Below are 13147 nucleotides of genomic sequence, written 5' to 3' on the forward strand. Positions count from 1 at the left end.
CAAGCATTTGTTTTACTTCCTGGTGAATTGCCTCTCGCCGGGCTTCTGGAATTCTATAAGGCTTCAACTTGACCTTATCCCCTGGTGTGGTGATAATGTCATGTTCAACTCCGGAGACCCAACCTGGCAGGTCTGAAAACTTCTCTTTATTACGGAGCACAAATTCTTTAACCTCCTGTTTCTGAGTTTTGGATAGAGTCTCCGCTATCCCAACTTCAGGGACAGCCAGGTTAAATGGAGCAGAAAATCGGGTAGTCTTAGCGACCAAGGACTCTCTATCCTTCCATGGTTTCAGCAAGTTCACGTGATAGAGCTGCTCAGGTTTTCTTCTTCCCGGTTGGCTAATTTTATAATTCACCACTCCCATTTTTTCCAACACTTCATATGGACCCTGCCATTTGGCTAGGAATTTACTTTTGACCGTGGGGACCAACACCAACACCCTATCACCAGGTGCAAAGGAACGGACCTGGGCCCCACGTTTGTAAATCCTTTGTTGAGCCAATTGGGCTTGGGCTAAATGTTCCTTCACAATCGGCATCACTTGGGCAATTCTGTCTTGCATTTGGGCCACATGTTCAATCACACTTTGATGAGGGGAACTCTCACTCTCCCATGTTTCCCTGGCAATGTCCAGTAGGCCCCGAGGGTGCCTCCCATACAGTGGTTCAAACGGAGAGAACCCTGTGGACGATTGGGGAACCTCTCTTATTGCAAACATCAGATAAGGGAGCAGATAATCCCAATTCTTTCCGTCTTTATCCACCACCTTCCTCAACATTTGTTTTAAGGTTTTATTAAACCTTTCCACTAACCCGTCTTTCTGAGGGTGATATACTAATGTACGTAATTGGGTCACTTTCAGGAGTTTACAAAGTTCTTTGGTCACCCTAGACATAAATGGGGTGCCCTGGTCAGTTAGGACTTCCTTAGGAAGACCCACACGGCTGAAAACCTGAAACAACTCTTTGGCAATGGTTTTAGCAGAGGTGTTTCGGAGAGGAATCTCTTCTGGGTACCGGGTGGCATAGTCCATTATTACCAAGATGTGCTGGTGCCCTCTAGTGGACTTCAGTAAGGGGCCAACCAAGTCTATGGCGATCCTCTCAAAAGCGATAATGGGCAGGGGTACCAACGGACTGCGGAAATGTGGCATGGGTGCAGTAATCTGACACACTGGACAGGAAGAGCAGTACAATTCCACTTCTTTAGTGATCCCAGGCCAATAAAACCTCTGGGTGATCCTCTCCCGGGTTTTTTACGCTCCCAAATGTCCCCCAAGAATGTGCCCATGGGCCAGTTCCAAAGCCATCTTGCGGTACGGTTTAGGCACTACCAGTTGCTCAATGGTGTCCTCTATCCTCTGTGACACTCAATATAACAGGTCCCTTTCAATAATGAAGTAAGGGAGGGCAACCCTCTCGTCAAGGTTAACTAACTCCCCATCTATCTTCACTACATTCTCCCGGGCTCTTAGCAATGTGGGGTCCCTCAATTGCTCAGTGACAAAATTTTCTCTGTGCACCTCGAGGTCATCAAACCCTATCAGCCGCTGTTCCTCTTCTGAGGTAGCAGGCTCCTCCCTAGGGACTGGTGTTTCCCCTGCTAATACTGAGAATGGAAACTCGGGAGAATCCTCAGTTATAGGTTTCTGGAGTAGATGGTTCAGACTCAGAAAAACCACCTACTGGGGAATCTGGGCAGTCCCAGAGTTCCCAGAATTTTGGGAAATCCCTTCTCACAATGGCGTCATGTGACAGTTTGGGAACTAAACCCACCTGGTGACACAAGTTACCGAGGGAGGTTTCAAAGGAAACCGTAGTCACCGGATATTCTCGAGTGTCCCCATGTACACAAACTACAGCCATTTTCCTTGGATATAAGGTTTTTCCCACCACTAGATCACTTTTCACTAAGGTGACCAGGCTACCTGAATCCAACAATACCACAACATTTTTACCATCTTGGCACATTCTATATAAAGGTTTCTCATTTCCCTTTACTGCAGCGCATGTGATTGCAAAAAGGGACTGTCTTCTCTCAGTCAGAAAGTCACACTGCATGGGTTCATCACCCGCTGGGCAAACCGCTGCTACATGTCCCTCTTCCCTGCAACGGTAACAAATCAACCTTCTGGTCCTCTCCTGTGGGATGGGTCTTCCTGGCCGCTCTCGCCAAACATTAGCAGTTGTCCCGATAATTCCTCTAGTTGCTCCTTGGTACCTCTCTCCACCCCCATCCCTTGATGCAGTCTTACCTATAGCTGGGGAGGGTCTGGTCTTGGGGTGAAAAGTCTGTGCGTCTCTGGTGGAAGAGGACAAATTCTCTGTTGTTAGGTACCTTTCGACCAGGTCTACAAGTTTGTCTGCGGTTTCCGGACCACCATGGTTCACCCATTTATGCAGGGTGTTAGGAAGAGACCTAAGACATTTACCTGACTTCCTGTCACTATATATATATATAAATATAAATTTCTCGCACCGGTTTTATGTTGCCTTCATTTACTTTAAAAAATAAAATGTATGTTTTTATCACTGGGGTACATTTAGCTATATCACTGCTCATTAACAATTCCTCTCCTTCCAATGTGGCCCAGGAAAGTCAAGTATTTGGACACCCCTGATTTACAGTATCATTTTTGGATAAAGAACACCAAACCAGAAGCAGATTACCAGGCACTGCTATTACTTATGACCTTTTTTTGTTCTATACATGAGCTATTGGTATACTGTACATAATATCAAAGACAATTGCTTTTTTTGCTACCTCTATCCATGTACCTATGCATTACTTGCAATGTTGGTGTATTGTTTCAGCTAAACTTACTTTACCATTTGTTGCCAATCCGTTATTTAACCACTTGCTTACTGGGTACATATACCCCCTTCCTGCCCAGGTGAAATTTCAGCTTTCAGCACTGTCACGCTTTGAATGACAATTATGCAGTCGTGCCATGTGGCTCCCAAACAAAATTGATTTCCTTTTTTTCCCCCACAAATGGAGCTTTCTTTTGGTGGTATTTGATCTTCTCTGTGGTTTTTATTTTTTGCGCTATAAACAAAGTGCGACAATTTTGAAAAAAACACAATATTTTTTACTTTTTGCTAGAATAAATATCCCAATTTAAAAAAAAAAATATATATATATTTTTTCTCAGTTTAGGCCGATACGTATTCTTCTACATATTTTTGGTAAAAATAAAAATCGCAATAAGCGTATAGTGATTGTTTTGCGCAAACGTTATAGCGCCTACAAAATAGGGGATAGAATTATGACTTTTTTTAAAAAAAAAATTTTTTTTAATAGTAATGGCGACGATCTATGATTTTTGTCAGGACTGCGATATTACGGCACACACATTGGACACTTTTGACACATTTTTGGGACCATTCACATTTATATAGCGAACAGTGCTATAAATATGCATTGATAACTGTATAAATGTGACTGGCAGGGAAGGGGTTTACACTAGGGGATGAGGAAGGGGTTAATGTGTTCCCTGCTAGGTGGTGATTCTTACTGTTGGGGGAGGGGACTGACTGGGGGAGTTCACCGATCGTTATCCCTATATACAAGGGACACACCATTGGTCTCCTCTCCCTGACAGGATGTGGATCTCTGTGTTTACACACAGAGATCCATGTTCCTGTCTCTGTGACTGCCGATCGCGGGTGCCTGGCGGACATCGCGACCACCAGGCACGCGCATCGGCACCTGAGTGACGCGGCCGCCAGCGGCGCTCTCGTGCCTCCCGGCAATTAAGAGCCACATTGTGGCCGTAAAAAGTCGTCGGGCGGGCGGCAAGTGGTTAAATACCACATTAAACCCCAAAGAAATATAAATCAGTTACGTGATAAAAATAAATGCTTTGCACCTTTTGCAATACTTACAAATACTCTGCAACCGTCTATTGGTAATAAATCGGTATAGTTGGAGAACTTAAAGTGGTTGTAAACCTCAGGCATGAAATATGAATAAAGTATATCCTTCTATGGTGTGTCTCAATTAAAGCGGATGTGCCACTAAAAAAATATATTAAAAGCCAGCAGCTACAAATACTGCAGCTGCTGACTTTTAATATAAGGACACTTACCTGTCCTGGAGTCCAGCGCCGATCGCAGCAGATGACGAGCCGATCGCTCGTCACCCTGCTGCTCCCCCCTCCATCCACGGTGAGGGAACCAGGAAGTGAAGCGCTCCGGCTTCACTGCCCGGTTCCCTACGGCGCATGCGCGAGTCGCGCTGCGCCCGCCGATTGGCTCCCGCTGTGTGCTGGGAGCCGAGTGTTCCCAGCATACAACGGGGGACGGACGGGAAGCAAGGGAAAAACCCGTCTTTTTCCCGCATCGTAGGGCCGGAAGTGGGTGCAGATACCTGTCTGTAGACAGGTATCTGCACCCCCCTCCCCCCTGAAAGGTGTCAAATGTGACACCAGAGGGGGGGAGGGTGCCGATCAGCGGGACTCCACTTTAGAGTGGAGATCCGCTTTAAGAGCACTAATACCCCGTACACACGATCACATTTTCAGTCGGAAAAACCTTGGATAGTTTTTACGACGGAATTCCGCTCAAGCTTGGCTTGCATACACACGGTCAGACGATTGCATTTTCTGATAGGAATTTTTTCCACTGGAAAATTTAAAAACCAGCCCTCAATCCTTTGCTGGTGGAAATTCCGACAGTAAAAGTCCGATGGAGCATACACACTGTCGGAATTTCCGTTCAAAAGCTCACATCGGTCTTTTGCTGTCAGAAAATCTGATTGTGTAAGTGTAATTTTCTGTCTGCTACTTCGTTCCTCTGCTATTGGCATTAATCACTTCTGTCAAGTTTTCCTGATGCTAATGCCGTGTACACACGACCGTTTTTCATGATGTGAAAAATGCAATTTTTTTTAAATGGTCATTAAGAACGATCGTGTGTAGGCTCCAGATAATTTTTCTCTATGTGAAAAATGGGCATTAAAAATTTAGAACATGCTCTAAATTTTTGTGTCATTTTTCATGTTGCCGTTTTTCACGCCGTGACAGGAGGGAGCTTCCACGTCGTGAAAAACGGTCATGTGTAAGCTTTAACGACGTGAAAAAAAAACGCGCATGCTGAGAAGCAAGTTATGAGACGGGAGCACTCGTTCTGGTAAAACTAGCGTTTGTAATGGAGATAGCACATTCGTCACGCTGTAACAGACTGAAAAGCACGAAGACTGGAAAGCGCAAATCGTCTCTCACCAAACTTTTACTAACACAAAATCGGCAAAAGCAGCTCAAAGGGTGGCGCCATCTGAACGGAACTTCCCCTTTTATAGTGCCGTTGTACATCACCGCGCTTTGCTCGAGCATTTTTTTACACGATCGTGTGTAGGCAAGGCAGACTTTACAAGAATCACATCGAAAAAAACGTTGTTTTTTCTAAGACATTAAAAATGGTCGTGTGTACGCGGCTTAACCACTTATGGACCGGACCAATATGCTGCTACATGACCCAAGGGGTTTTTACAATTCGGCACTGCGTCGCTTTAACAGACAATTGCGCGGTCGTGCGACGTGGCTCCCAAACAAAATTTTTCCCCACAAATAGAGCTTTCTTTTGTTGGTATTTGATCACCTTTGCGGTTTTTATTTTTTGCGCTATAAACAAAAATAGAGCGACAATTTTGAAAAAAATGCAATATTTTTTACTTTTAGCTATAATAAATATCCCCCAAAAACATATATAAAATTTTTTTTGTTCCTCAGTTTAGGCCGATACGTATTCTTCTACCTATTTTTGGTATAAAAAAAATCGCAATAAGCGTTTATCGGTTGGTTTGTGCAAAATTTATAGCGTTTACAAAATAGGGGATAGTTTTATTGCATTTTTATTAATTTTTTTTTTTTTACTACTAATGGCGGTGATCAGCGATTTTTTTCATGACTGCGACATTATGGCGGACACTTCTGACAATTTTGACACATTTTTGGGACCATTGTCATTTTCACAGCAAAAAATGCATTTAAATTGCATTCTTTATTGTGAAAATGACAGTTGCAGTTTGGGAGTTACCGCAGGGGGCGCTGTAGGTTTTAGTGTTCACTTAGTGTGTGTTTACAACTGTAGGGGGGTGTGGCTGTAGGAATGACGTCATCGATCGAGTCTCCCTATATAAGGGATCACTTGATCGATGCAGCGCCATAGTGAAGCACGGGGAAGCCGTGTTTACATAAGGCTCTCCCCGTTCTTCAGCTCCGGGGAGCGATCGCGACTGAGTGGCTATAAACAAATAGCCGCGCCGTCGTCCCGGATCGCTCCCCGAGGGAACCCGACCGCCGCATGTAGCGGGGGCGGTCCCGATCGGACCCCGACCCACGTCTAGGCAGGGACGTACAGGTACGCCAATGTGCCTGTACGTGCCATTCTGCCGACGTATATGTACATGCGGCAGTCGGGAAGTGGTTAAGAGAAAAATGGTGACAGGAGGGAGCTCCAGCTGATTGACAGTCTCAGCTCTGTTCCTGTAAGCTGTATATAAGGGGGTGTGTCTCTTCCCTCCAATCATCTCTCAGAGCTCTCCTCACTGAGCTATGCAAGAATGTAATTTCAGCCCCTTTTTTCTGAACTCTCAGGCTTTATGAATTTAGCCATTTGAACGGAGGTAGAGAAGACAGCAAATAGACCTATACTACTTATGTTGGAGGATTTGTTTCATCTCTGTGTATGATCTGAGAATAGTCCCTTCATGGGGTATATGTTACGACCACTTTTAAGGTATATGTTCAGCCAAAACATTTTGAGAAAATTTAGAATGCAGGTTTTTGTTGCTGTTCGTGTTCCTGCTAGGTAGATTAAACCCTATTTGCCCTGTTGACAGATGTCACCAAAACCGAGAGTGATTGGAAGTCTAAACTTTTAGGGATGTCACCAGCACACTTGTTCCAGGCGTAAATGTCTAAGGCCTCATGTATGAGGTGGTATCAACGTTTTGAGACTAGTTTTGTAACGCGCCAACAGATGGCAGCACAAGGCTGCACACGCCGTCACAGGGAGCACCGACCTTCATAAGTCAGTGTGCCAAAAGACCGCATCCTGTGTACAATGGGAGCTGTGCAACTGGTGCTATTGTGACCATTTGCATTACCACTTTTGATTTTTTATCATAGACGGCAAGTTGGAACAATGAGCAAACTTAAAATTCGGCACAAAACTAAAATCTGCCACCGAGATGTTTGACATGATTTGGCAAGTTTATGGATGCTGCCATGAGTTGAAGCTCCAGCTCAAAGGTTGCCATTTCTACACTATTGCCGAGATCCAGAAGGTGCTTGACACACTTCGGAAAGAAGACTTCTAGGACACATTGCAGAAGTAGCCTGGAGCACTGTATTGCTGTGCAAGGGAGCTATTTTGAAGGTGATAGTGTGTGTAAACATAGATAAATAAAGTAATTTCTTGTAAACAGAGCTAGTCTCGAAACTTTGTGATGCCGCCTCGTACATGTAAGGATTTTTCAATGGTATACCATTCACGGTGCATTCACCTTTTTGTTTTAGGTGCAGTTGGTTTCGCTGCGTTTAGAGAAAAGAGAATTGTGTGGATCCAGGGGCTAAATAGACATTCTAAACGCGCCTAAGTAAACACGCCTAAATGCAGCTATACCGGCTTTAAAGCAGGGACATCTAAGTGTAGGAAAAGGGGATCTAGGAGGCATAACATATTGGCTATGCTTCCTAGATGACTTCTCCTGCGTTTAGAAAAGCTAAATGCGCCAGTGTGGTGAAGCCTACGAGTGGCATTCACATTGTAGGGGTTTCCTTTGATCTCCTGTTACTTCTCTGTGATCTCCAAAACAGGACATAGACAACAAAAAATCATCTAGAAGGGGTTTTAAACTTTCCTTACTTTTTATTCGTAAGTTAACAAAAATTAACAATTCAACACCTGTAAATATATGGCTGCTTGTATCTTTACAGTTATGAATAATATTTAAAGAGGAAGTAAACCCTCTATAACATTTTTTTTTTAAACCCTGCAAGAAAAAGGCATAATGAGCTAGTATTCATAGCATACTAGCTCATTATGAATTGCTTACCTGAGATCGAAGCCCCCAAAGCGACCCTCGTTCCTCCTCTGCAGCTGCCATGATATCCGGGTGACTGCCGGGTGTCGCGGCTCTGGCGCTGTGATTGGCCGGAGCCGCGATGACGTCACTCCCACGCATGCGCGCAATCGCCTTCACTAATGGCACGCTCGGTGCATCAGCGCCGTTGTCTACAGCGCGCATGTGCCATAGACAATGATGCTGTCTTTTCTGCAAATATCTCCTAAACCGTGTAGGTTTAGAAGATATTTGTTGCACCTACAGGTAAGCCTTAATCTAGGCTTACCTGTAGGTTAAAGTGGTGTGTAAGGGTTTACAACCACTTTAATATTAAAGACCATGTTGGGTAAAATAAAAATCACAGTAACCACTACTGGATCTACAATTCTGGCCTTGCATACACAGTTTAGCTTTAGACTGGCCTGATCTGAAACCGATTTGATGATCTATGGTGCTAGCCATATATGACATGGCAAACTGGGTGCCAACCATGCATGTGATTCAGTAGATGGTCGGTAGCAGTGTTGCAAAAGCCTTCTACATAATGTGGCCCAAAGGGAATTGCATTTTCTATTCCGGCTTTTTGCAAAAAGGAGTAGATAAATGTGTTTACCTTCAGATAGACTGCTGTAGAAGTAAAGTATGTAGGAGCTGTGCCCTAGAATGGCACCATAGGCCTGACTCTCAGCTGAGAGTCATGCCAACTTGTTTCTATGGAAACGGTAGCTCTACATTTGCCATTGGTAAAAAGCACACTGAAAAATTTAACTTTTTATTAAAGTGACAGATGAAGTAGATATTTCGAACGGACTGGAGATAAAAAAAAAAAAAACTTTATTACAAGCCCTAGTGATTTTAACCTGGCATATGATGGAAAAACAGGTTATATATACAGGTCATCATGAATTAAATCTACACATCAAAATCATCAGCAGGGAAAGCTACAGGGCCGGTTCACCCTAGACCAGTGATGGCAAATCTTGGCACCCCAGATGTTTTGGAACTACATTTCCAATGATGCTCAACTACACCGCAGAGTGCGCAAGCATCATGGAAGATGTCGTTCCAAAACATCTGGGGTGCCAAGGTTCGCCATCACTGCCCTAGACACTATATGTGAATTGCACAGGTATACTGTGCGGTTCCTATGCAATTCACATGCAGTTCTGTAAGTGTGATATCAGCCCATTCATTTTTTCTGAAATCGCACAGCACCAAAAGGGTGCATGCACTACTTTTGGAACCATACTTTTGTACCATGCAATCCAGTGCTGGCAAACACACTGCGCTTGGGGTGTCCTTAACTTAGTTTTGACACCCACTGCAGGTAGCAAATGTAGTGCGTTTATAAACGTGGGGCATGCGTGAGTTTCCCGCACCGCGTTCTGGTGTGAACTGGCCCACAGAGCGCTATAGTAATACAAATCTTCACTTTGCCTGTAAAAGTTTAAACCTGGACACCTGGGTGTCATGCAATTGCCTCTGCTGCTTCCCTTGATGGTTCTAAAGAAGAGTTTCCTGTATTTTAAACTCCTCTAGTCCAAACTCCTTTGCAGCCTTTAACATTCAACACCCCTGGTAATGTTGAATGCCTGCATCCTCCACTGCTTGCTGTGGTCCCATACCCCAGTACTAAAGTTACTTTAGGACTTTGCAGTGATGCAATGGCTGGAGGGAGGAAACAACAAAGCGCAGTAGGGGGGCACAGCATTCAACACTTCTAAAAATGTCAAATACTGACACTTGCAGCGCTGGAGGACCAAGAAGTTTGGACTAGCTGCTCTTCAGAGAGGCGATTTATTGACAGCCTTCTATTCCAGGGAACGTTTTAATATTCTTGAAAAGCCATAGAGTAGAGCTGAACGATTCTGGCCAAAATGAAAATCGCGATTTATTTATTTTTGCTTAGAATAAAGATCACAATTCTCTCACGATTCTTGCAGCATAAAATCTTTTACATTATACAAAAAATTTGGGCTAACTTTACTGGTTACCGTATTTTCCGGCGTAGAAGACGACCCCCTAATTTTCCAGCTAAAATGTTGGTTTTGGGATATACTCGCCGTATAAGACGACCCCCTTCCCCCCTCACTGTGCCATTGCATGCCTCGCTGTGCCATTGTATACCTCACTGTCCTATTGCATACCTTACTGTGCCATTGCATGCCTCACTTCGACGATCTCCATACCTTATCCCTGGCAGAGTCAGTCAGACTGCGGGCGTCCATTGTTCAAAAACCGCGCCTCCTCCTCGTCTTGTTCCGTGATACGTGGAACACGGTTTCCCAGCAGAGCCTGTGTTCAGTGTTTCGCCAGGCGGAACACTGAACACAGACTCTGCTGGGAAACTGAGTGTTCCGCCCATCATAGAACAGCACAAGGAGGAGGCGCGGCTTTTGAACAATGAACGCCCACAGTCTGACTGACTCTGCATCCGGCGTATAAGACAACCCCCCGATTTTTGAGGCATATTTTTAAGTATAAAAGGTCATCTTATGCGCCGGAAAATACGGTAGTTTTTTTTTATTCATTAAGGTTATTTCTTTCCAAAAAATTGCATTTAAAAGACCGCTGCGGAATACAGTGCAATATAAAATATTGCAACCACCACCATTTTATTCTCTTTTGTTGTTTTTAAGTGGTTAAACTTTCTTAATTTATACACAGAAGTATATTCCTTTGATGTAAAAGACAAATTGTTACAATGTTTAGACTTAATAAGAATGTTCTGATACTTGGCAGGCTATCCAGATTTTACAGCTGTGGCTTCAGCAGAGCAGAGAGAATTCTCTGCATAGAAAGATCGGGAAATACTTTGTCAAGATCGCAACAGGGGAAAAAATTGCGATAACTATTCTTGACGATTAATCGTGCAGCTCTACCATAGAGTCACTTTTAGGCTACTTGCATTAAGGAACCGAACTGTAGATTTGCGGAAAAAATAACTATACTGTCTGTCTTCCCTTCCAGAGGATTTGTAATTGTGTGTAGTCATTCTTGTACTTCACAGAACCTTGGTCCACTGCTTATTCAGCCAGGTGATGTCATGATTTCAAAGGTCAAGTTTCCCATGTGTATTGCCTGATTATAAGCATTTTCAAGTTTTTTGTTTTTATGAAATTTGCCTCCGAAAATAGCCGAACATGCGGCGCCTGCGTGGACCTCGCTGTAAGTGGCCAGTCCGGCCTCACTTCGCTCGCTCAGTCTCCTGGCTCTTTTTTTAACATCCTCCATGTCCACGGGGATGGTAAGGAATGAGTCTGGATGTCAGAAGTGTGTGCAATTTTCAGAGGCAAGTGCCGCGCCTGCGCATAATCCGCCGGGGGACTTTTTTTGGCAAGACACCGGTCTACACTACAGCAACTTGGGATCCGACTTGTCAGACCTCAAGTTGCCCCAAGTCGCTGGACATAAGAAATTCCATTGAAGTGAATGAGAGTGGTCTTAATGTACACTACTGAAGTTACTCCGACTTCAGAAAAGGTTCCTGTACTACTTCAAGGCGTCTTCAAGGCGACTTGTACCCATAGATTTCAATGGAAGTCGCCTCCAAAGTCGGATCTCCGTCTTAACTGAAGCAACTTTACAGGAAAAGAAAATAGTTTTCTCAGGCAAACCCCTCCCTCCCACAGAGCTGATTATTCTTTGATTGGCCACAGCCAAAGTCCGCTGTCCTGGAGGCAACTTCAAGTCGCGTTTCAAGTTGCTCCAAGTTGTGCTGAAGTCACCTACAAATCGCCTTGCAAAGTCGCGCTGTAAGTCGTGTTGCCCCTGTGTGAACCGTCAGTAACAGGACTGTTTTGTTTCCTCATTGAAGAATTTTTGTTCAAGCTATTGTAATACATAAAATGTGTGTACTCTGTGTTTGCTTTGCTTTTCAGATGCTTCCCATTGTATTTTGAATAAAAAGCTGGTATGGTATGTGCATGAATTGGTCAAAGCCAACAGGAAAAAAATTGCTAGAATACTTACAGTATCGGAGGAGTCTTATTCAGTAGCTTATTTAAAATATCCTTTATGAATGTATAATACATGTACTATACACTGATATTAAAGGCAGAATTTTCTTCTTTTTTTTTTTTTTTCAAATAACAAACATGTCATACTTACCTACTCTGTCCAGTGGCTTTGCACAGAAGACCCCTGGTCCTCCTCTTCTCAGGTCCTCCACCGGCACTCCTGGCCCCTCCACCCTGCCAAGTTCCCACATAGCCAGCAGCTTGCTATGGGGGCACCTGAGCAGGCTCACTACCAAGCCGCTGCTCTGTGTGTCCACTGACACACGGAGCACGGCTCAGCCCCACCTCCGCTCTCTCTTCATAGACTCACTGGCTGTTATTGACATTAGTGGGAGACAACGGCTCTTGCTGCTATCTCAGCCAATGAGGAGGAAGAGACCCAGGAGAGCTGCTGCTCTTGTGCAGATTACTGGATTGAGATGTGGCTCAATTAAGTATTAGAGGGTCTGGGAGAGCTGCTGCACACATGTTTTTTTTTTACCTTTGTGCATAGAATGCACAAAGGTAAAAAAAACCTTGAGCTTTTACAACCCCTTTAGGCCAGCCATACATGGGTTGAAATTCAGCTGATTCAGCAGGGACCGGATGAATTTTGATCCATGTATGGGCACTGTGGTTGTACAGAAGTCGATCTACTGATCAACTTCAGTACAACCGCCCTTTTGTATTTATCCTGCTCGATCAGCACAGCAGTCTACTGCCTGCAATGCTGATCCATGTATTGTGAAGACATGAAGCCTCCCTGCTGTCGAAGTACAATAGCTGAGCAGAGAATTTCCATATCTACATTGTGTGTGTGTGTGTGTTTGTGTGTGTGTGTGTGTGTGGAATTTAAAAAAAAAATGTCAACACGTTTTTTTCCTCTCTTTTTTTTTTTTTTTAACCACTTCAGCCCCGGACCATTTTGCTGGTTAATGACCGCACTGCGTTGCTTTAACAATTGCGTGGTCGTGCGACGTGGCTCACAAACAAAATTGACGTCCTTTTTTTCCCCCACAAATAGAGCTTTCTTTTGGTCGTATTTGATCACCTCCTGCAGTATTTATTTTTTGCGT

At 44.1% G+C, this 13147-nt stretch overlaps 1 protein-coding gene across 2 annotated transcripts in view; it reads left to right on the plus strand.

Moving 5' to 3' along the window:
- Positions 1 to 13147, plus strand: part of HIVEP3 (HIVEP zinc finger 3) — a 163071-nt gene that overhangs the window by 89366 nt on the left and 60558 nt on the right. The gene's annotated exons all lie outside the window — the stretch shown is intronic.

This window comes from Rana temporaria, chromosome 2, assembly GCF_905171775.1.
Source record: "Rana temporaria chromosome 2, aRanTem1.1, whole genome shotgun sequence".
Classification (NCBI taxonomy): domain Eukaryota; kingdom Metazoa; phylum Chordata; class Amphibia; order Anura; family Ranidae; genus Rana; species Rana temporaria.